This window comes from Mustela lutreola, chromosome 8 (genome assembly GCF_030435805.1).
Source record: "Mustela lutreola isolate mMusLut2 chromosome 8, mMusLut2.pri, whole genome shotgun sequence".
NCBI classification, from domain to species: domain Eukaryota; kingdom Metazoa; phylum Chordata; class Mammalia; order Carnivora; family Mustelidae; genus Mustela; species Mustela lutreola.
This window is the reverse complement of record NC_081297.1, coordinates 134,791,952-134,817,437: the sequence shown is the minus strand read 5'-3', so window position 1 is coordinate 134,817,437 and position 25,486 is coordinate 134,791,952. Positions and strand designations below refer to the sequence as shown.

General features: G+C 40.9%; 1 protein-coding gene across 11 annotated transcripts in view; it reads left to right on the top strand.

Moving 5' to 3' along the window:
* The first annotated feature begins 5,289 nt into the window (after nucleotides 1–5,289).
* Nucleotides 5,290–25,486, top strand: part of SLC41A2 (solute carrier family 41 member 2) — a 131,854-nt gene continuing 111,657 nt past the window's right edge. The window contains exons 1-2 of one of the 11 annotated variants that reach the window (XM_059186726.1): nucleotides 15,618–15,846; nucleotides 23,203–23,301. The gene's annotated coding sequence lies outside the window, so the exon portion shown is untranslated. The other 10 variants (XM_059186730.1, XM_059186727.1, XM_059186721.1 and 7 more) reach the window with 10 other exon arrangements.

The window sequence follows — 25,486 nt, the reverse complement described above, 5'->3', positions numbered from 1 at the left end:
ACAATGCAGTGGTAACCTCTGGAGTATTATCACCATTCACAGCAGTGGAATCTGAAGTACCCTATTGAGCAATATCTTAATTCCTCCACAATAAAATAGGCATAACAACAGGATGTACCTTAGAGAGTTGTTGTGAGCACTGAATTTGTTCCCACAGACCAGGCGCTTAGAAGAGTAGACCCTCTTCTAAGTAGCGTGAGTAGGTTCTCACGCCAGCTCTTGACTTTTCTTCTCATCCGCCATTTTGGCAAATGGCAACTCCAATCTTCCAACTGCTTGAGCCAAAACCTTTGGAGACCTCCTTAACGGCCTTTCTCTTTCTTTTTTTTCTCTTACCCATCACTCAATCCATTAGCAAATCTTGCCTATGAGCTCTCCTGTCAAATGACCCAGAGTGCTGTACCTTCCTACCACTTCCTCTTTGACCACCCTGGTCTGTGCTGCCATCTGTCTCACCTGGATTTTTTTTTTTTAAGATTTCATTTATTTATTTGTGTATGTGAGAGACAGAGCACAAGCAGGGGGAGCGACAAGCAGAGGGAGAAGCAGGCTCCCTACTGAGCAAGGAGCCCAATGTAGGACTCAAACTCAGGACCCTGGGGGTCAAGACCTGAGCCACAAGCAGATGCTTAATTGACTGAGTCTCCCAGCTACCCCCGGGTTATTGGAACAGCATCCTTACTGGTCATCTTGCTTCCACCCTTGCCTCCTCACTCAGCTCTCCATAGTCATCCCTTTGAAACTGTCAGAGTGGGCCATTTCTCTGCCCAGCCCCTTTCAGTGGTTCCTGTCTCTCTCACAGTGAAACCCAAAGATCTTACCTGCAATGGCCTACAAGCCTCATGACCTGCTTCTAGCTACTTCTCATTCCAGCCGCACAGGACTCCTTGCTGTATCTTGAACACCTCACACACACTTCTGCCTCAGGACCTTTGTGATTGCTGTACCTTCTCAAGATAGCATAGTTGCTCCCTCACTCCTTTCTGCTCAAACCAGCAAGACCTCTATGGATTGCCCTGTATAAAACTGTCTCCCCTCCTCTCTATACCCTGAACTCTCCAACTTTTTCTCCTGTTTTATTTGTATTTATTGTAGTTATTGCTGTGTGGGATATATACATCTTTCTACATATATACCTGTATACAGATACCTGTATTCATATGCACATACATGTCTGTCTTTCCCCACCTGAATGTAAACTCTGTAGGGCAGGCATCTGTTTATTTTGTTCACTGATATATTCCCAGAGCATGAAACAGCATGGTGTTTAGTAAGTGCTCAATAAATATTTATGAATAAGTGAATGACTGTTGTTATTTGGGACACAGTAGTAGGTTCACCATAACTTCTTACTGCATGAATATACAAATGAACATTCCAGAGTTTCCCAGGAAGGGCACTGATAATGGGGGGGGGGGGGTGCTTAGGTGAAAGAAACAGGGACATGTATCCACAAACATTTGCTGCATTGGCTATATGTTCTTGGAATCATGGTTTCTTATTTTATTTTATTTTATCTTATTTTAATCTTTGTTTAAAATAGGTGTTTTATATGGTTTGTGTGACCACTTTCAAGCAGTCTGCACTTTTAAGTTTCTAAACCTCAGTGATCATCAGAATTACCAACAGAGATTCTTATTCAATTGGTCTTATTTAATTGAGAATTCAAGTAAATTAGACCAAAGATTTAACCCTTAGTGTCCTTATATGAAAAATGCGATTATAATACCATCCACATATGATGAAGTCCCAGAACCTAAGTCAGGTTCGGTGGGGTGAGGAGGTTCGGAGCCGACGACTAAAGAAAGAATTCTTAAGACGTCTTTGGTGCGAAAGGTGATTTATTAGAGCACGGGGACAGGGCCCGTGGGCAGGCAGAGATGCGGCTGCCCCGGGTTGTGAGGGGTGGTTGGTTATATACGCAGGAGTTGGGTAGGTGAGGACAAAGGGGTATTCAGAAGGGCTATTGGGGCAAAGAATACTATCAGGATATTGAAGGCTTAGTTACTATCAAGTAAAGACAATTGAGAGTCTCCTGGTGGAATGTTACATTCCTGCTATCAAGCATCCCTGTTGATGAGATTTAGGTTTAAAGACAATTGGGAGTCTGGTGGAATGTTACATTCCTGCTATCAAGCATCCTTGTTAATGAGATTTAGGTTTAGAAGAAATTTAACTTTATTTACTTTTCCTTCTACCTCCACCTCCTTCGGTTTTTATGGAAGGGAGGGTAGCATTAGGCTTGAGGAACTGAGTTCTGTGTCTTTGGAAAATGGGCTTATTGATAAGGTAACTTCTTTGTTGTAATCTCAAGGACATTTGCAAACCAAGGGAGACTCCTGTCTTGTAGGATTGTGATCTCAGCAAGTTAACTATTTATCATTTTATGGCAGTCAGGGGTGCCTGAGGAATGCTACACCTATGGAGGGGAGCGGATGGAAGGGGGGGTGCAAGGCGCCAGCTCTTGCTTTGTCCTCAGCCAGCCTCCTGCTCCCTCATCACATAGGGTGTAAAGGATAAAATAAAAATATTGTCTGTGGATTGTCTCACACATAGTATTAGGTACCCTTCGCTTCTATTCATTTTTTCTAAAGTTTAGATGTTAAGTTCTTACAAGCAAGTCATATTCCTTGCTCTCTAAACATTTAGGTTTGATTTCATCTTCCGTCCAGATCTCTACTTTGTGTATATATTTTGTAAATATATACTCAGCATCTTCACTTGGATGTCTCATAGAGACAGCAAACTCAACATATTTAAAGCAACTCAAACTTGTCCCCTTGAGACCTCCCCCTCCAGACTCCCCATCCTCGGGAATGGGATGAACTCACGCTAGAAACCTGGGAGTCATTTTGGGACATTTTTCTTTCTTTATTTATTTTTTTAATGATTTTATTTATTTGAGAGATAGAGTGTGTGTGTGTATGAGAGAGAGAGAGCGCACGCATGAGAAAGGGAAGGATCCGAGGGAGAAACAGACTCCCTGCCAAACAGCCTGATGCAGGACTCGATCCTGGGACTCCAGGATCATGACCTAAGCGGAAGGCAGTCTCTTAACCAACTGAGCCACCCAGGCACCCTTTTGGGCACTTTTCATTCCCCCACCTTTCACATGCAGGCAATGATTAGGCACTTATAGATCTAATTCTGATTGATGTCCTTGATCCACCATCTTCTACTCTCCCATACCTGCGGACTGATTGTCACACACCCTCTGCTGCTCCCTTCTTCCTCAGTTCCCACACTGCAGCCAGAAATGTCATTTGCAAACACGAATTGGATCCAGCGCAGATGGAGTCTCTCCAACTCCTTAGTGGCTTCCTTTTGTCTTTTGGATTAGGTCCAAAATTTTCACCATGGCCCTCAAGCCACGTAGCCACAGCTCCTTCAACACTAGCTGCCTCATTCTAGCCACAGGTGGAGTCCCTTCCTATCCAAGAGCCTTCAAACCTGCGGTTTCCACAGCAACAAGTGCACTCCCCACCCCTTTCCTTTTGTTGTCAGACCTACTCTTCCTTATTCTTCAAGGGTCCAATTAAATGTCACTTCCTCAAAGAGATCTTTTTTACCCCTAGAGAGAACAGACAAGTCCCATTGTTACACACTCTAGCTCCCAGGTTTTCTTCTAGCAATCATCGCAGCAGTGATTAATGCAGATCTTCAATTCTAAGCTACTTGCTTCACAATTTAACTTGCCAGCTGTCAGGCAGAAGAGGAAGTAGTGATGTGAGCATTGTTGCCGGCACACATTAGGATCTAATTTTTCAGAAAGGGGTGTCTTTTGACCCAATTCTACCCTGGGCTATTTCCAGAGTTGAAATTTAGTTTGGATTTGGATTCCAACTTAGAGCTTAAAATATCTAAAAAATACTCACTATATTGTGGTACACAGAATGACAGCACCCTGTAAGAAGGCTTCCCACCTAATGAAATTTAGGACAGCTGAAACCACCCACTCAGAATCAGTGAGGAAAAAAAAAATGGTGGTAGATTTTCAAAACTGGGAGAGGGCGGTTTCTCTGATTAAAACTTAGCGCAGAAGTCTCCAAAGACGGCACACTTCCGGGGAGGTACACTCACCTGGTTGGAGTTTTACTACAGGCAAACTTCTAAGAACAGCTATTTACCTGCAAGTGATAATATGGTTCAGAACAGTGAGAACAAAACCCACTTCAAAATACAGTCAGAGCCCTGTTTTTCCGTATTCTTTGCAATTATCCTTTCATTCCTAACGGTGTTTAGATTGTGAAGAACAGCCGCTTTCGCCATTGTAAAAGGCATTACTGCAGATGGTCAAGACGGGTCCATGAACACACTTCACCCAGAAGGTTAAGGTCAAAACTCAAGCTGATTGCAAAGCACAAAAACAAAAAAGAAAAATAAAAAACTGGATAAATGTACGCTCTGGTGTCCCTTAGCATCTGAAAAGCTGGTACTAAGTCACTGTTGGACAGTGGGAGCTCTGCTCTGAGGAAAAGAGGGCCACTAGCTGTGTCATTTTTAAAATGACAGCCTTTGGGAATAAGTGCCTGAGGACAGTCCCTGGAGTATCCCGCCCGCATAGGCCATTACCTGAGTCATACCTAAGGGGCTCAATAGTTAGGTAAGAGGTCTGGGATGGGGGAGGGAGGTGGTTACGGTGCAAACTTTGGTCACTTTCACCTGGACTGTGGCGAGCTTGGAAAAGTATTGGCATCCCAGTCATCTCCACTGCGGCCATGCACTTGGCCTCTACACCTCGCTGCCCATGCAGGTGGCGTCTACACCTCGCTGCCCTGGGATGGTGCTGGGAGCGGCCCACAATCCCATCCGCTACTGGTGCATCCCCTCGTCTCTCCGTCCTCGGCGAGGCACGGCGCCTTCAGCGAGGCTCTGCGCAAAGGCCAGCACAGAGTTACAGCCGCCTTGGTTTTCATTCCAGTCTTCGAGAAGGAAACACGAACGCAGCCACCAGGAGGCCCCTGGTCTGAGCACAGAAATCATGAGTCATAGATTTGGGGGTTCGGACCTAGGAGCAGCTGGCGATGTGGATGGGCGTGGGTCTGCGGGGATGACAGGGCGCTGCCGAAAGGCCACAGTCCTTCTCTCCGGGGTACGGTTCCCTAAAGACTCCCCTGTCCTGTCCTCCAACCCGCCCCCCCGGGCGGTGGCTTTCAGGGTGCGGCCGGGGGTCGGGGAGGGGCGGTGCTCGCGCTCCCGGTCGCCGCCCCCGCGGCCACATCACCAGGCGCTCGCTTCCCCTCGGGCGGCGGCGGGGCTGCGCGTGCGCGGGGCGGCCGCGCGGGGGCGGGGAGCGAGCGGGCCGTGGGCGCCGGCTCCCGGGCTGTCAGCGCGGGGCCGCGAGGGCGCGAGGAGGCGCGCCAGCAGGAAGGAGCCGCGGCCGGGGGCAGCCGCCGCGCCGCCGCGGGGGCACTAGGTGAACGCTCCTTCCACCCCCCGCCCCGGGAGCCGAGGTCGCGTCTGAGGAGGCGGGGTCCCCTCTGCTCACACCGGCCGGCGCGGCCGCGCTCCGGGGCAGGTGATAATGGAGGGGAAGTCTGGGCTGTGGCCGCGGCGCGGGGTTCGGGCGCATCCCAGGTACTGGAGGGAGGTGGGTGGGCCCGGGCTGGGACCCTGCGGCCGGGGCGCGGGAGGGCCCGGGCTGTGCGGGGCGGCTGCGCGCCCCTCGGGAGCCTCCGGGCCCCCTCCCCCGGGGTCCCCGCGCCTGCCGCACCTCGGCTGGCCCTGGGCGCGGACGGTGGAGCCGGGCAGCTGCGGGTGGGCGGGTGGCCCGGGACGCTGGGCCCGGCAGCGGGGGTGGGGGGGGTGGGGGGGTGGCTGCGGGACCGGTGGAAGGTGAGCTCGGATGGAGACGCCGCCCCGCGGGCTCGGGCACACCCCAGCTCCACCGCTTCGGGGCTCGGCAGTTGCTCCGTCTCACCGCCTGCTCTCGTTCTTTTATGTAAGTGAAATGTATCTCAGTTAAAAAAAAAACAAAAAACAAAAACATTCATCTGCATTAGGCGATTACGTTTTTGTACACAATTATGTATATTACCTTTACGAATCTGTTACACATATATGTCATCTTTCTGTAAATGAACACTTGTTTTTTTTTTTTTTAACTGAGATACACTGCCCATACCATAAAATTCATCTTTTTAAAGTGTGGGTTTTACTCTAGTCACAAAGTTTTGCAACTATCACCATTATCCTGAACATTTTCATCACCTCAGAGTGAAACCCCGTACCCATTAGCAGTCATTTCTCATTTCTCCTTTACCCCACCCTCTGGCAGTTGCTAATCTACTTTTTTTCTCTATGGATGTGCCTAGTCTGGAAATTTCATATAAAAGGAATCCTACAATATGTGGCTTTTGGTGTCTGGCTTCTTTGACGTAGCAAAATGTTTCCAACGTCCGTTCATGTTGTAGGGTGTATCAGAACTTTATTCTTTTTTTATGGCTGGATAATATTCCATTGCATCAGTGTACCATAATATCACATACTGTTTGTCCATTCATGGACATTCAGGATGTTTCCACGTTTTGGCTCTTGTGAATAACACTGCTGCCATAAACATTTGTGTGCAGGTTTTTATGTGAGCATATGCTTTCATTTCTCTTGGGTGTCTGCGTGTTTAACTCCTTGTGAAACTGCCAAACTTTTGTATAGTAGAAGGCATCCTTTTACATTCCGGCCAAACGCTGTATGAAGGTTCCAGTTTCTCCTGGTATTCACCGACACTTGTGATGATCTGTTGGATAGTTCTTGTTACAGCCATTCTAGTGGGTGTGAAGTGATACTGATTTGCATTTACCTCGGAGCTAATCGTATTGAGGGTCTTCTCACATGCTTACTTGCTCTTCATATAGCTTCTTTGGAGAAATGTCTATTCAAATCCTTTGTACATATTTTGATGTGATTATCTGTTTTCTTTCTTCCTTTCATGTTGGGTATTTTTTTTTAAATTGTTGTATTATGTTATTTATGGAAAAAAAATTTAGGTCTGGGGGCTAATACTGACAAAAAAAAAAAAAAAAAAAAACCAACCAACCTGATAGCAGGCAACATAATGCTTCTACTTGGGGAAAGTGGAGTAAGGGCCATTGATATTTTCCAGAATACCTTACCTGTCAATTCTTGATCATCTTTCCTCCTGTTTCCCTTTCTATTCTCTTGAGAAAAGCCACAAAAGGTATGCTATGACCAGATTCAAGAGAGACCACACACAGCTGGTGTTTTCATATATTCATTGCTTGGTTTGAAAACAGTCCCAGTTATCACTTGAATTACAAAGAATTTATTTTGATGGCTGGCTAAACAAAATACTAAAGAATGGCAAACACCAATTATTCAGTTAAAATTTCATTTGCTTAACTTCTCAGGCAAAGTGGAAGATCTTGTTTTCCGAAGTTTTTGTCGTCTTTTACACAGTTAGACCCATCTGGTGGTGGCAAATAAATATTTTTGGTGGCACTGAAGTTAAGAGCCACTTACAGCTAAATGAACGCAGCTAGGCTGCTTTTGTGGTTAATTTCTGAGTGCACACAAATTCGTTGTTAGCCTTCACTCTTTTATAGCAAAAACCACTGAAAAAGACATGGCACCTGCCTCTCAGGAGTTCAAGCTCATTTTCCTATTGTTTTAATGTAACTGTTCAAAAAAATTTTACTTCCAAATTTCAGAAGTGTTATAGAAAATAAAACTAAAGATTGCCAAGTGGAATTATGGATAAGCAACTGATTAAAAGTATGAAGGTCAGTCCAATCCTGCTTCTCAACTACTAAATTATAAAACAATGGAAATGTTATTTAACCCTTTTATGCCTCACTGACTTTCTTAGTAGAATGAATAATTTCAGTATGTAACCTGAGTGTATGTTTTTCTTTTAGCTAATGGAATGATTATTAGAATATTGGAGATAACTTGTTCACCCTAATAGTGATTGTTACTAACTCACCCAATGGATATAAAAGTCTCCCAGAGCTACAGATGTTTTCCAAGCTGGCCTTCTTCACACCCTGGAGTTTTTATGACTTACTGAGGACTGAATGTCGAGGGCAGTGTAAAATGGGAACAATTTTGGGGACAGGATCCCTGGGAAATGCTGGTCAGAGCAGACCTGCCTCCTTCATCGTGAGCATCTAGGCACCTCACATCTTTTCTCTGAGATTACTATAATTACATTTCTATAGCTTAAGAATAATGTATGTGCGTATGTGTGTTTTAAAATATATATGAAAATAAAACATATATCTCCAGTAGGGATCAAGGGCTAGGACTGTCCATCAGTTATTCTATTGTAATGTGAATGGATTTAATCAGATTGCTTTCCCCCTGATCAGCTACACTGAGGAAATGGGAATTTTGACCTGAGTAAAGATAGGAGAGGTAAGTAGTAGCGATCATATTACATTTCGGAGGTTTGACAAAATTTGCAGTATTTCTAAAAGTGGGTGTTGAAAATGGAGATCTTTGGATAGCATAAAGGCTCTGGAAGAAGAGAAAAGAAAAACAAGAATGAGAATTTGGAAGGAAAGGTTGTGAGATATTAAAATAGATTCAACCTATGTAGACGTTTTTTGCCCAAGGGAAATTCTAAATGGGAATAGGTAGAGGAACCTTCTTTATTTCACTCCTCTTCCCCTTTCCCCCACCTTGCTTCTCCATGGTACTCTTCTCCTAGGACCCAGAAGTCAGACTGCAATGAATACTGTTCATGTGTAAGCTTTTCAGTATGTTAATTATACTCCCCCTGTCTCCACATTCTGGTCAAGTTGAGATCAGGGTCAAGAAACCAGATGAAGATTAAAATGCTGTTAAAATACAGTTTCATTGTTACTTCTGGTAAAGCTGAATTGGAGAATTTAGTTTAGATCTGTGCTTAATCTTTTCCTTCTTAATTTACCTACCCAGAGGAAACTGTAGCACTTAAAAAGCTGTGGGTCAGGTCTCCCCTGCAGGGAGGGAAAGTTCTTGATCAGGAAGTTGCCCTCCTAGGAGTTGGAATGGAAAGGAAAACTTGCCTTGAAGGCATCCAAGTGGGAGAGAGCCAGTGAGAGTTCGGGGGAGGGGCCTGTCTGGAATATTGACCTTTATCTCAGTCTTAGCGCTTAGGTCAGTCACTTTCTCCTGGAATTGCTGATGGGGTAAAGAGAAAGAAAAGCACCCCTTTAATCCCGTATTCTTCTACTTAGGGGAGTGAAAGTCCTGTTGTCTTTGTAGAGAGGGAAATACAGAGGTCCTCTTATCAGTTAACTGTGTTGTGTGTGTTTTGTGGGCTAGCCTAGGAACTTAATTCTTTACAAAATAGGAACTGAGAATTTATTTTTCTTGGAAGTAGCTAAACCTCTGAACAGTTTTTAAGTGGCTGATCTTTTCATTGTGTGGTTAAATACATAGATTATTAAGTCTATATCCTAACTTTTTTATTCCTCGAATATTTACGGACTGTCGAATATGTAATAGGCACTAGTCTAGGCCCTTGGGGTTCAGCAGTGAAGAGGAATGAGTCCTTACTTTCATGGAGTTTGCAGCCTGCAAAGACAACTAGTGCAGAACAGTTACAGTAAAGTATAATAAGTGTTAGAAAGTTTGGGGTACTTTGGGACCACAGAGAAGGGAGACCTTATCTAGGAGGGTTGGGGAAGTGATGGTTAAGAGCTAAGGTCACAGGGACACCTGTGGCTCAGTCAGTTAAGCTTCTGCCTTTGCCTCAGGTCTGGTTCCCAGAGTTCTGGGATCAAGTCCTGGATCAGGCTCCTTGCTCAGCGGGGAGCCTGATTCTCCCTCCACCTGCTGCTCCCCCTGCTTGTGCTCCCTCCCGCTCTCTGACAAATAAATAAAATCTTAAAAAAAACAAAACAAAACAAAACAACCTAAGGTCACAAAGTAGAATAGGACGTAGCCACGTAAAAGCAAGAGTTTTCAGGAAAAAAGAACGTAATGCAAAAGTCAATAAGAAAGAGGGTGGTAGACTAAAGTATTTTTCAAACTGCAGATAGCTAGGCACTCATGAGTAGATTGTCAGTTCAGTGGAGTGGATTGTGACTTGCATTTTATTTTATTTTTATTTTTATTTTTTTAAAGATTTTATTTATTTATTTGACAGACAGAGATCACAAGTAGGCAGAGAGAGAGAGAGAGGAAGAAGCAGGCTCCCTGCCGAGCAGAGAGCCTGATGCGGGGCTCGATCCCAGGACCCCGAGATCATGACCTGAGCTGAAGGCAGAGGCTTAACCCACTGAGCCACCCAGGCACCCCGTGACCTGCATTTTAAAAAAAGAAATCACATAGAAGCACGTGTCACACATAGTTACTAGATTGTGATACGTAAACTTTGAAAATCTGCAACAAGGCAAACAGAGAAAAAGCCCTGTGTGACGACAGCCAGAGGTCTTGGGTGGGTGGGGATGATAATAAAGCAGGATTTAGTTAGGCTTATTAAAGAATTGGCATTTATCTTAGAGGAAGTGAGAAGCCACTGAAAGTTTCAAGAAGGGCCTAAATAGATGACTATTTTCTGAAGATCCCTTTGAGTGCCCAGGCTTTCTCTATTTGAATATAAAATACAAATTCTTTGGCTCCATGTTGCAGGTATCCCAAAGTTAGTTCTAATCTATTTTTTCTAAAGAATCCTTCCACTATTTTTGGTACTGGAACCTCCCATTTCATAAAGATTTATAGTCTGCCTAAGTGTCTTTGCACTGATGGAAAGGTCTGTAAGAGTCGATCTTGCTTATGTTTTACTCATGTTGAACCGCTGGTATTTAGCTTAATGCTTGGTACCCAGTGGGGACTAAGCAAATCTTTGTTGATAGAGTCTAAAGAGTCTTAATTTTAAAACTGTTACATAGTAGTAGAAGTGACCTTGGCATTTCTATTAACACTTGCTTTTGGAAAAAGGAAAACGTTTCATTGGAAATTCTTCTTTTCTCCGTTGGAATCATGTTAGCGATCGAACCATACTGATTTACTTAAAAGGTAATTTAACAAAAAGCACTCTTATATTAAAACAGGAGCAGAGAGATGAAAAAGAACAACAGACTCTCTGATCTGGGAGTTTTTCTTCCCAGGGAGTGCAGAGCAGTGACAGATTATTGACGAGAGGTTGTTTGTATTTTGTTTGGATCGGCATTTTTCTGAGCACTCACCAAAAGACAGTTTTATAAAGATGGCTAGGAGGAAAGAGAATAAATTAGATTAAAATGTATCAATCTTATGAGCTTAATGGAGAGGCAATAGAAAATAAATTTTGGTCTTAAAAGAAGTAAAAATAGAACATCCATATACCCCAAAGAACCAACAAATAAGGATCTTAATGATGTCAGTTTGTTGCCAGAGAATGATTGTACTGTCACAGTAGTGTGACTTCACAGAATTAGATTGTGAAACCCAACTGTGAAGGAAAAATTCTTTTAAGTGTATGTTTTCGATAAGTGGCAAGAGAAGTTATGAAAAATTCATGAAAGGTAGAGAGATTCAAGTTCTGATTCAGATTTCTCTTTAATATACTTTTGAGATGTGGAAACTTGGCTAATTAGTTTTGTAAATTAGATTTTATGTAGCTTAAACATGAGTTCTGGAATCTAATTTTGCTAATATGGAATGGCTTTTTAAAGATACTTACTGCATTTTATATTTTTATGTTCTACAGAGTCCTATTTTAAACAGTGCATCGTAGAACCTCAATTGAAACTGCCAACTTGTATAAATTTATGCTAAGGAAATAATTCTAAATATGGGAAATTATTATGCACAAAGATGTTCATTTTCATTACAGTGTAATTTAGCTAAGAAAATGTTCCACTATAGGGAAATGATTCATTAAAATGTGGCAATGCCCTTGAAGTTTAACCATTAAAAGTGCTATTTCAGAGCAATGGTCTCTTATTTATTACTTCTTAAATTAAAAAATAAAAAGTGCTCAATGTGAGGAGAAATTCAAATAATACAAACATATGCAAGATTTAAAAAGGGAAAAGGGTATTTCAAGTCCTTCCTTACGATACACCCCACCCCCAACATAGGCCAACCTAGTTCTTTAGAAGTAAATACTCTGAGCACTTTGGTATCTGTCCTTCCAGACTTTTCTCTAACCCAGTAGTTTTTGAGATTTGCTCCCATGAGGGGTCTCCTGGTTCTTCTGAAGTTGGGTAGCTGAAGACCAAGTGGGTGGGAACCAAGTTGCAAAACCCTATACCTCTTCGTTTGTTCAATTTTATATGTAGGGATTTCATATAGGGTTTAATTTAAACAAATAATTGCTCTGCATTAAAACTAAGTGTTTAAATACTATGGGCCTAATTTAGAAAATGAAGTCCTAAGTCCCCTAGGGGATTCCAGATCAGGAATTCCAGATCTTACCCAGTCTACCATTTTGCTGCACGGGGACGGGAATGTTCCATACAGACCTGTTTACTTATTTCTCCAGTACTCTTCTCGCTGCTAACCGGTCACCTTGTCCTCCCCCCCACCCCCACCCCTGCCTTTTTCTCGCCCATCTCTCTAAATCTTAGTTGTCCTTTAAGGTTCTGCTCACCATTTGTTTTGCTCATTCCTTCTTTCAACATACTTTTAGTGAACACCCACATTTTGAGTAATACTGACTGGGAAATATGTAGAATTTTGTATCAAAACCTCATAAACTAGTAAAGGATGACCTTCATGTAGATAAAGGCAATAATGTTTTTAGCAAAGTAAGGGCATCGAGGGGTGGGCAGGTACTAAAAAAAGAAGTGGTCTCTTCCTTCTGCAGTTTTATGAGGCACTTATTTAGAAAGGCACTTTATGATACAGCTACATTTCTGGGTGTTCAGTAAATACTTGCTCATTTATTAGTTGAGTAATTAAAGAAAATGCAGAGTTCACCTGTGTATTCAGAATGAACTTTAAGAAGGAGTGATTTTCATTCTTGAGCAATCAGCTGTGTCAAATAACTTGAATCCAGTTTGCTGGATTAAGATCTCTTTTTAAAATGGTAGATGAAAATGAAAAAATCCATCAGAGATGATATGTAAACCTAACAATGGTATTACAGCTACTTCCTATTCCAGCTTTCATTTTCTTTTTTTTTTTTTTTTCTTTTAAAACACTGGTTTCCTAAAGACCTGTCTTGTCTTGGGATATATAAGTACTGTGTAGTGTATGTGTACATAGTGGTCAGTATATATACACAACACTTTATAGCTTGCTGGCAGTTTAATTAATTAAATTAAAAGTAGGATGGGCTAGAGGCACCTGGATGACGCAGTCAGTTAAGTGTCCAGCTCTTGGTTTCAGTTCAGGTCATAATCTCAGGGTTGTGAGACCAAAACCTGCTTTGGGCTCTGTGCTGAACAGAAGTCTGCAGAAAAGTTTCTCTCTCCCTCTTCCCATCCCCGCCTTGCTGGCTGTCTGTCTCTCAAATAAATAAATAAATCTTTAAAAAAAAAAAAGGCTGTGATAAATTATATAAAAGGTAAATATTAAACCTCAGTTGATTTTTTTAAAGACAATTGGAACAGAACAGTGGACCTGCAGATTACAAGCCGGGGGTTCAATACAGCGATGTATAATATTTTTGTGATCATATGGCATTGTATATTCCTTAATAAGGGGCAAAAGGGATGGAAAATTAGGTTTTGAATGTTTTATAAAAGTATAGAAAGAATTATGACTAATGATGCTGATAATTAACATTTTTGAGGGCTTAATACACTGATCTACGTACTTTACGTGTATTAAGTCACTTAATCTTCAGAAAAACCCAATGAGGGAGGTTTTTTTTTCACGAGGAAACTGAGGTGTAGAGGCATAGTCCCACAGCTAATGAAAGTCAGAATTTAAGCCAAAGCAGTTTGACTTTGGAGCCCAAACTCTTAACTACTGTCATTATCATTAGTGTGTTGATACTTTTTGAACATTGGATTTTTTGAAAGAAAATCATCTCTCTCAGTTGAAGTGTGGAGATCTGCTGTATAAGTCACTTGGAATTTCCCCCTAAAATCACTCAATGCAAGTCCTGTTGTTGATTAATTCATTTAATGAAAGGGTAGCAAATAGCTCAGGAAGCTTTGTACAGTTTCAAATACAACATAAAGCATTTGCCAGTGATTCCACATCACATACTTGCCTGAAATCTGTATACTCAGGTATGGGAGTCTGTGCATAGATTTTATAATCTGAATTTAAAATCATCTTACTCTTGAATCATTAAGTTCTCTACCTGAAACTAATACTGCACTGTATTAGTGTAATTGCACTCACTGAAATGTAAATAAAAACTAGGAAAGAAAATTAAATCATACTACTCTTTAGGACATAAGCTACCCCTTTCTCAATCCTATATAGGCAGTCCAAGCATGCGTTTCAGCATTAGCAAAGAAGCACCAAAAGAGAGAAAAACATTGATGTTCTGTAATTTTTAAAGAAAAAATGAGGTAGCTTTTCTGGAAAAAATCATACCTTTTTGTGACTCTTAATGTGTTTGGAGTTACTATCATTTTGAAATATATATGGTGGATTGTGGGGGAGACACACCATAGACTCGGTGGTAATCTGGCCTTGCTTTGGAGTGTCCTGGGACAGATGCAGTAACTTACTCACAATTATCTAACAAATATAAATGAAATGGCTATAAAAAATGGAAAAATGAATACAGAATGTCAGTTATCTGGCAGTGTTTAGGATGTGTTCATTAAATGAAGGCCTTTTAGTTGTGATGTTCATACTGGGAAATGAGTGGAGAGAGAGAGGTAGCAAAGAAAGTGGCAATTTTGGAGCTCCTAGGATTTTTAGAAGGAGGAAATTGCAATAACCATCAAAAGTAACTTTGTAGAATATTATTGATAAGGCAATTTGGGGAATGTTTTATGAAATGCAAGAAACGGGATATAAAATAATACGTACAATATGAGCCTATTTTGTTTTATACATATATAGAGAAAAAGTATTGTAAAAAAAAGAGTTATATATACTAATATGTCATCAGGGATTATCTCTGAATAATGGGTTTCCAGAATAAACAATTTTTATGTATCCTTGTTTTTTTTTTCTTTTTTTTACTAAAGACCTATTGCTTCTGTGAGAAAAAGCAAAGTAATTAAAAAAACCCCACAACCTCTGTGCTAGTGGATATCAGAAGCACAATTTCAAATGAGTTGGGAAAGAAGGAATGGTAGTCAGGACATTTTTTTTTTTTTTAAGATTTTATTTATTTATCAGAGAGAGAGAAGGGGAGAGAGCAAGCACAGGCAGACAGAATGGCAGGCAGAGGCAGAGGGAGAAGCAGGCTCCCTGCCGAGCAAGGAGCCCGATGCGGGACTTGATCCCAGGACACTGGGATCATGACCTGAGCCGAAGGCAGCTGCTTAACCAACTGAGCCACCCAGGCGTCCCTAGTCAGGACATTTTTGAGCAAAGACCATCACGACAACGCAGTTGGTTTTTAGGTGGCTTTGAGGGTAGTTAGCTTGAACTTGGAAGTTGAACTTCGAGCTTTTCCCCTCCCATTTTTTAAAAAAACTGATATTTGAAAAAAAGGTGCACAGCCCTGGCCAAAGGGTAGAGGAGAGACTTGATTGCAGGGAGTAAAGATACTGAGGCCATTGTTTCAGTTCGCTGCCAAGATAATTGAGTAACATAACACTCTGTACTTGCCATGTACCTAATCTGCGTAGTCCCTTGAACTGACTCGGTGCACTTGAACTCCACAGCACTCTGGGAGGACTCTTAAGGGAAAGTGCAGTTTGGGAAGGTAGAAGATCAGCTTCATCTCCCTGGGTGGTGCCCTTGTGAGGGTGTCCTACCTAGGGACGGTGATGTTAGGCTCCCACCTGAGGAACACCGCAGGGAAGGTGCTGACCTATTTCCTAGTTCTGGAAGGTAATGTAATTTAGTGGGGTCGGTGCGTGAGTGTTCCACTTTACTACGTCTGAGCTAGGGGAGAGTATGGGGAGGTAGACAGATAGATGTGCTCTGAGTAGTACATAGTTGAAATGAGATACCATGAAAATTATGGGACACTCCAGGTCTTAAAATGTAGAAGGAAAATGCCAACTTTACATGGGGAAAACCACGTTTTCCTTTCACTTTTCTTAAAAACAAGTTTTCTTTTTCTTTTAAATGTTGGCATGTTAGCTTCCTTTCTTCCTTTCTCTGTTCTTAAAAATAGGATTTTCTTTCTCTTTTAAACTTTGGCACTTTGGCATCCCTTCTGCACCTTAAAATTCTGGAAGCTTGCATTTTCAGTTTTCAGTTTAACTATACAAAGAGCTAAGTGTATATTTTATGTTGGTCCAGAAGTAGATTTGCATTTTTAGAATTGAATTCTCTCTAAGAATATAAGCATGTGTTATAGGGAAAAGTATGAAAGTATACTTTTATATGAATTTTGAATAATAATTTTTACTCATTTGAAATGCTGATGAACTTAAAACTTTCTTTCTCAATTTAAGTATTTCAGATTCAGAAGAGCCAGAGAAAACTGGATCGGAAATATATTTATGTTTTATTCTTATGTACACTGTTTTACACAGAAACGTTGAATCAGTTTGTAAAAAACAACACCTACAAGAAATGTTGGTTTAAAAAAAAAAAGAATTACAAAACTGGGACCAGAGAAAATAAAACTAGGAGTTTAACATTAAGATGAATAAACTGATCATAGATTTGAATTTCTGATGTACCTGTAAGTTTCCTCACTGCTGAAGTAAAAAAGAAAAAAAAAGTGGCTCAATATTTATTAAAGAAAAGTAAACATACCAGTTTTCAGTAGCAAGGCTATCTGCGAATTGTGTTTTAGTTTTATTCATTAGCTTGTTTTGGCATAGCCTTCTAAATAAAGTCTCATATGACTTTATACATGAATGACTGATGAGAAGGGGATGTTCTCAGCAGTAGTTCTCAGGAAATTAATGAATGTCGATTGTTTATCATTTAAAGGAGAGAGTCATTAAGTGGCAGTTTTTTAATAAGATACATGTAAGAAATGTTTAACAGAGTAAGAGAAATATACTTCATTTTATTATTGAAAAGCAGTTTCTCTCTGGGGCGCCTGAGTGGCTCAGTGGGTTAAGCCACTGCCTTCGGCTCAGGTCATGATCTCAGGGTCCTGGGATCGAGTCCCGCATCGGGCTCTCTGCTCGGCAGGGAGCCTGCTTCCCTCTCTCTCTCTCTCTGCCTGCCTCTCCATCTACTTGTGATTTCTCTCTGTCAAATAAATAAATAAAATCTTAAAAAAAAAAAAGAAAAGCAGTTTCTCAACTTCAAAACAGGGTTCTCTGATTGAACTCCTCACTATCCAACTATTCCTCAAGTTTTTTCAAATCATAGCTCTAGCGGATATTTCTGGTAATAGTTGGCTTCCTGTGTTATAAAAAGAATTTGTAAATGCCGTGAATTTAATCAGAATGTCTAGTTAAATGATTGAATCCCCCTCCCATTTTTTAGTTGGTGGGTTTGATAGGGACTAGATACAATCTAACCGATGGCACTTGGTAGGATAAATTGTACTTTGTTTATGCAGTACCCTTAGTTCTTTGGACACACACGTATTTATTCTGTCAACATTTTCTCAGTAAGTAGAAACGGTTTAACTGTGGACTGTGTTTTAGTTGATTCTGTAGCTTGTTTTGGCATATCTTTCTTAATCATTCTTCCAAATAATAATTAAATTAACTAACTAGTGACATTGAGGTTGTGATTCTGAAAACAAAGTCAGTTGCTCTGAGTCTGGTTTTCTTTGAAAAACTATTTGAGATGTGTGGTGGATTTATTATACAGAAGATTTATTATACCCATTGATTATTTCTCTGGGTGTAAAACAAATTCTTTACAACTGTTTGGTTGTCTTCTAGGCATATAGAAAGAATAAATTTTATGGCATTACTCTTTTCTCTCAGTGGACAGTCTTGGAAGTGAGTGAGTGTTTTATGCATTTAGCTAGTTTTTGGATATCAGTAGCTGAATCATGTCCAAGGCTGCTCAAGCTTTTGTGTTTGTTAGGGAATTATCAGGACCACCAATTTTACGGCAATTCAGCGCTACTAAAATGGCAGTTAATTGTCCTTTTGCTTCTCCCAGTTTTTCCTAACTTGCCAAGAAAGTTTGGTATCACTCCCTCCTACCTAAATGAAACTTCTGTGAGTGCTTACATTCAGTTTAAATCAAAGAACTCAAGATTTTTAAAAGAAGCTAGTTAAGTATTTTAGCCAAAAAAGGAGGGGAGGAAGCAGGAGATACTTTCATGGTACTTTAGAGGTGAGCCTTTTAACCAGGCAGGGTAGTATTTGTGAAGTAGTGTGTCTTAAATTTCAGTTTGTAAGTATTAACATATTTATTTATTTATTTATTTTAGAGAGAGTGAAAGACTGTGTGTGCATGGGTGTGGGGGGAAGGGCAGAGGGAGAAGGAGAGAGAATCCTAAGCCTATGTGGCTCCCAGCACAGAGCCGGACATGGGGCTTGATCCCAGGACCCTGAGATCATGACCTGAGCCAAAAGCAAGAGTTGGGTGCTTAACCAACTGAAACACCAGACACCTCTCAGTTTCTAAGCACTTTTATTTATTTTTATTTTTTTTTAAGATTTTTATTTATTTATTTGACACACAGAGAGTGAAAGATCACAGTAGGCAGAGAGGCAAGCAGAGAGAGAGAGAGAGAGAGGAAGCAGGCTCCCTGCTGAGCAGAGAACCCGATATGGGGCTCGATCCCAAGACTCTGAGATCATGACCTGAGCTGAAGGCAGAGGCTTTAACCCACTGAGCCACCGAGGTGGCCCTTCTAAGCACTTTTAAAGGAGCTGAACAATGATAAAAATTTTTAAGATACATAAATTACTATAACTCAGCTGTTGTTTGGACCAGTTTGAGACCTACACTTAATAAAGTCTGTGGGATAGTTATTGAATGGGTTCACCTGCATTCCTTAGAATTGTTACCATGGGCAGTTCCTATTCCTTGTTTAGCTGAAGGACATGAGCAGAAGACATTTGTATACTTTTTTTCTAGCTATCTGTTCTTAACTGGATACAATGAATTATATAACTCTGCCAAACAGCAATAGTGCATTTGGAATTCTTGAGATTTCTTTTGCATCACCATACCGATTTCTGTTGAGGGCCAGGTGGTCTATTAAAATACCACAGGAAATGCAACCTGTCCTTTCTGTCATGTGGGAATGGGCTTTAGACAACCAAATGGATACCTTTCATTAAAAAAAAAATTATCTTTTTTAAACTTCTAAGTGATAGGAAAACTGCTAACTATACTTTTGACATTTAATTTGACTACTCTTTCCTCTCTGTACCCTTAGTCTTACATTAATTTGGGTAGATTTCTTTGTGGTTGGATACTTTTATCATTGCCTTTTGAATGAGATGGAAGTTCCTGGGTGTTAGGAACATTTGGGTAGAAAGTAGAGAAGTGGAAAAGTTGAATAAAGGAAATTGTATTGAATAAAGGAAGCAGAGAAGAGAGAATAATTTACCTGACTTAGGTAATCTAGTAGAAGGTACTGAGTCTATGTGAAATTTTAGGAACCCCAAATAAGCAATGTAGGAAATAATCCATTTCACTGAATGAAAATGATGAAATCAAAGGGCTAAAAATGGGAAATGATTTTAGTAATAGATGTAGGGCTAGCTTGAACGGAGAAGGGAGTTTTTCAGTATGAACTCAGTAGTTGAGCTGTCAAGGTCTCTGATCTCCATAAGTGGAATTAGAGTGTCCTCTGGGTTCTGATGAGCACCGAAGGGAGGCAGGTTTGGCATGAGGTCACAACAGAGTGACAGAGAGTGGTGTCGAGGTGAACATGGGACAGCCAGAGGGATATGTTTAGGAGCTGTGGGGGATATGTGCTGATTTGATGGTAAATTCTTTGGGAAAAGGGAATTGTAGATAAGAAATGGAGAAGCTGAGGTTCAGGTAATGCAACTGATACTTAAAAGTTTATTTATTAAACATCATTTTTGCTTAAATGGAAGGAGTTAATCATTGATAGAGGTTGGTGAACATTTAAGTTTACACAGATTTAGAGCTTAAAGTGAAAATAGTTAAAGAAAAAAAAAGAAAATAGTTAAAGAAAACTGAAGAGCCATAAAGTCAACCTGCTATTTGGGTCCTGCACAAAGCAACTTAAATAATTTGACATAATCCTTCTTTATGAACCGATTCTACAATTAGACAGTTAAGTACTTAATTATTATTCAAAAGAATGAACAAATTTTTTAAAAGATTTTATTCATTTATTTGAGAGGGAGAGTGAGAGAGAGAATGAGAGGGGAGGAGGTCAGAGCAGACTCCCCATGGAGCTGGGAGCCCAATGTGGGACTCGATCCCAGGACTCCGGGATCATGACCTGAGCCGAAGGCAGGTCATGAACCACCCAGGTGGCCCCTGAACAAGTATTTTTTGTGAAACAAGGAAACAGTTTATCAGCTGAGCTCTGGTTTTGTTTGCCATAACCTTCTCGAAAGCTAATTTAACTGACCACCTAATACATCCTGTTTGGTTACTACCCGCTTTTGAATAACAAAACACAGAAGAGATATACTCAAAGAGAAAATGAAAGAAGCAGAGTGCACACAATTTATACAAATATATACAGTTTATGTAAATATATTTGTACAAATAGAAAATACCTACCTGATGGACAGGTTTTGAGATTTTTTATTAAATGTTATAATACCAGTAACAGGAACTCAAAACATTTTTGTTGTGGGAAGATAACAAAGTATTAAGCTCTCATTTAATGCCTTTCTTAGTAAGGAGGCATGACAGGTCTGCCTCACAGCTCTGCCAGATTTTTCGAGTGTATCATTTAACCTTTGCAATGCAACAGGATGCTTCCTCCAGCACAAGGAGCAGATTTTCTCTGAGATAATGGTTTAGTAAATCAACATACATATAATACTCTGGATTTTCCCAATTTTTAAAAACAAGCAATTTGAACATTAATATTTTTCATTTTTGTAACTGAAGTTTAGTTCATAAGGGGTGTCTGGTGTTTCTATTCTTTTAAATCAATCAGTCTCTGATGTGTCTCTGTAGACCAGGGCTGTCCCATGACAAAACTGTGATGGGGATCATGGAGTGAGTTCTTTATAAATCTCAGTGTATTCAGTGGAAGGGCTGTCTTTTAGTCTGAGATTTTGCCCCTTCTGCATTCTTTTATTTTATTTTTTAAGTTTTAATTTATTCATTCATTTTAAGTAATTTCTTCCTCAAATGTGGTGCTCGAACTCACAACCTCAAGATCAAGAGTCACATGCTCTTCCAACCCAGCCAGCCAGGCACCCTTTCTCCTTCTACATTCTTGGTGTTAAAATGTACACTTATTTTTAGAAAAAGATCATTTAAAATATTCTAGATTTTGGGGGCGCCTGGGTGGCTCAGTGGGTTAAGCCTCTGCCTTCAGCTTGGGTCATGATCCCGGGGTCCTGGGATCGAGCCCTGCATCAGGCTCTCTGCTCAGCGGGGAGCCTGCCTCCTCCTCTCTCTCTGCCTGCCTCTCTGCCTACTTGTGATCTCTCTTTGTCAAATAAATGAATAAAATCTTTTAAAAAAAATTTATATTTTGTGTATATATTTAATTTTTTCCGGTTTTATTGATATATAATTGACATACATCACTGTGTGAGTTTCAGGTTTACAGCATTAAGGTTTGACTTATGAATATTGTGAAATAATTACCACAGTAAGTTTAGTTAACATCTAACATGCCGTATAGGTAGACTAAAAAGAAATGAGGGAGGAAAAAACCCTTTTTTCTCTTTGTGGGGGAAACTGCTAAGATTTACTTTCTCAGCAAATTCTATATATCCTACAGCAGTGGTAACAATAGTCATCGTGTTGCAGATTATGTTGCTAGTACTTGTGTATCTTAGAACAGGAAGTCTGTACTCTTTGCCGTCTTTCCTCAAATTCCCCCAGCTGCTGCCCACCCCGCTCCCATCTCTGGTAACCACCAGTCTGATCTTTTTGTGTGTGTTGGGTTTTTTTTTTCCTTTCTTGTCTTTTCTTTCTTTCTCTCTCTCTCTTTCTCTTTCAAGATTGTGCATATAAATTAGATCATACAGTATGTCTGTTTCCCTTTTTGATTTATTTCACTTCATTTCATAATGCCCTCAGGGCCCATCCGTATTGTCGCAAATGTCAGGATTTCCTTGATGTTGTTGTTGTCGTTTTTAATGGCCGAATAATCTATTACGTGTTTATGTACTACATACATCACAGCTTCTTTGTCCACTTGCCTGTCAGTGGACACTTAGGTGGTTTCCATATTTTGGCTCTTGTAAATAATGGTGCTCTGGACACAGGAGTGCAGATATCTTTTCAAGTTAGTGTCTTTGTTTCCTTTGGATATGTTCCCAGAAGTGGAATGGCTAGGTCGTATAGTAGTTCTGTTTTTTCATGTTTTGAGGTTCCTCCATGTTGTTTTCCATAATGGCTGTACCAATTTACGGCCCTGCCAGCAGTGCATAACTCCCTTTTTGTCACATTCTAGTCAGCAGTTGCTTTCTTTTCTTCTTGATGATGGCCGTTCTAATCATGAGGTGGGAATGATTGTTTTTCAAGATTTTTATTTATTTATTTGAGAGAGAGCAGGAGCATGTGCAGGGGTGGGGCAGGGAGGGGAAGCAGGGGGAGGGGCAGGGGGAGAGAGAGAATCTCCAGCGGACTCCTTGCTGAGCACCAAGCCCCACAGCCCCACACGGTGCTCATTCACACTATGCTTAGATCATGACTGACCCGAAACCAAGAGTTGGCTCTAAACCAACTGATCCACCCAAGGTGCCCCTTGGGAAAGATTGTTTTGAACTTGGTAAAATTCGAGGGGAAGTTTGGTTAATAAGATCTAAATGTTTGCAAACCACTGTTTTAAAACTCTAACCGTAGTTGGAACCCGTAAGTGCTCAGTATATCTGAGATTCACCTAAACTGAAGTAGGCAGGCATCTGTAGGCCAGAGTCCTTTTCTAAATATATATACTATTAGGATGCTGTTGTTAGATCATGCTGTGGTAATCATTCCGAATTCTTGGCGGCTTTGAACTATAAGCCTTTCTTTCTTTCTCACGTTACATGTTGCCTGTGAGTTACCGTGGATTGGCTGCCGTAGCTGGGACTCTGCGCGTGTCTTTGTCCCAGGATCCAGTCTGAAGAAGCAGCACTAACCTAGGATGTGCCAGTCTCATGACCGAGGGAAAGGAGACAGAGCTGAACCTCTTTCTGCTTGTAGGTGTTGCCACTGCTCTCATTCCATTGGCCAATGCAAGTCACGTGGCTAAATCTGATGTCAGTGGAGATGAGGAAGTGTAACCCTCTCATGTGCCTTCAAGTAAGGTGGCGACAGGTGGAGATAATTCTCTTACTGGAGGGTGGCAATAATGGGAGTAAGATAAAATCTACAGTATCACGCATACTGAAACGCTCATGTAGTGTATATATGAATAAAGGAGCGTAATTAACAGGTATTCAGTCAAGCTGAAAAAATGGCAGCCAATACCTTTGAAGCCCCCGTCTGCTTTTATACCATTAGCCAAATATAACCATTCTCTTCAAATTTGTGTCTGTCATGACTTTCATGTATTCCAGTCTATGAATATCCCACAATTTAGGTTTTGGGCCTTGAGTTAATTCCATTTTTTTTGCCAGTATGAAAATGCTGCTGAGGACATTTTTTTTTGTGTCTTCTGGTATACCATGCAAGAGTCTCTTCAGGGCATGAACTTAGGGTGGAATTGCTGGCATGTGGGACATATGCATCTTTAATTTTAGTAGATAATGCCCATTGTTTTCCAAAACAGTATAATAACATTTACTGTCCCACTAGTAGTGCTTAATGTATTACCAGTGCTCATGTCCTTGTTCACATTTCAAAGTCTGACAACATCTTTTTGGTAAAGGGAATATAAATCAGATTTTTTTTTTTTAAGATTTTATTTATTTATTTGAGAGAGAGAGAGCATGAGCTGGGGAGAAGGTCAGAGGGAGAAGCAGACTCCCTGTGGAGCTGGGGGCCCTATGCGGGACTTGATCCCAGTACTCCAGGATCATGACCTGAGCCAAAGACAGTTGCTTAACCAACTGAGCCACCCAGGCGCCCTATAAATCACATTCTTTTTTTTTTTTTTTTAATGTACAGGGAGGTGCTCCTCCAGCTTTCATGTGTACACAAATCACTTGGGGATGTATTAACATGGCAGGTTTTGATTCATAGATTGGAGTAGGGCTTGGAACTGAGACCCTGCATTTCTAACAAGCTCCTGGGTGATGCCAGTGCTGCTGGACCACAAACTGTACTCTGAGCAACAAGGATCCAAGGCACTAAAATAAAGTTGCCCCTGTGTTGGCTGTGCATAGCACCTAAAGAGTCTTTGGAACACAGCTGCTAAGTAATAGTATTTGATAACAGCCACTCAGTCGAGGATTTTTGAATCATGCTTCATATTTGCAACTTCTGTTTTGTGCAAATATTGGCCATTAACGAGTAGAGTAGCAGATTCTTTGCTTTTAGAGATTTGCTTCTTTGTAACTGACACACAGAAGTTCTAAAGATGCTGTTTCTTCTCAACTAGGTTAGATTAATATAACCTACTAAGTAGCTGAGGAGTGACCCACAAGTATCTCCACTGACATTCTTTTTTTTTTTTTTTTTAAGATTTTATTTATTTGTCAGAGAGAGAGAGGGAGAGAGAGCGAGCACAGGCAGACAGAATGGCAGGCAGAGACAGAGGGAGAAGCAGGCTCCCTGCCGAGCAAGGAGCCGGATGTGGGACTGATCCCAGGATACTGGGATCATGACCTGAGCCAAAGGCAGCTGCCCAACCAACTGAGCCACCCAGGCGTCCCTCCACTGACATTCTTTAAGTACCTTAAAGCTAGGGAAGACTTTGCCAAATTCCGTTTAATTATTTTTAAAATTATTGCCTGTTTTTAGTCATACATGGGCAAATTGTATAGAGCAATGATTTTTATTTGGTGGTATATATGTACATTACTCATCTTACATCCATCACAAAGTATTTTGATTATAACCCATTATTCAGTAAGTTCCCAAGTGCTTTCTTTAAAAGAAAGTTTAAGGAGTCTTTAAGGGAGGTAATGGAACTTGTCAGTAAGCAAGCATTAGGCTGATGATCACTCAGTAACTGGATGAAGTGAAGGATAAAGTAAAAATAAACACATTTCTCAGTGCAAAATAGTGATATGTAGTCTAGGGCATGCACCTGTAACAAGATAATCCCTACTAATTCCAAATTGCATTATTTAAAAAAAAAAGCTGTTAGGATAGAAACACCACTCAGACTAGCTTTCTCACTGTAGAGTTATTGGTCCAAATAATTGGGAACAACAGGGCCGGAATGAGCTTTACATAAATGAAATAGAGGTTCTAATTGTTACGAGACTCTCTCATCTCCTGGCTTTGATTCTCTCTTTCTGTGGATCCTCTTTTAATGTGGATGGGTTTCACTTCAAGTGGTAGTGATGGTGGTGGTGGTGGTGGTAGAGGGGACTTTTTG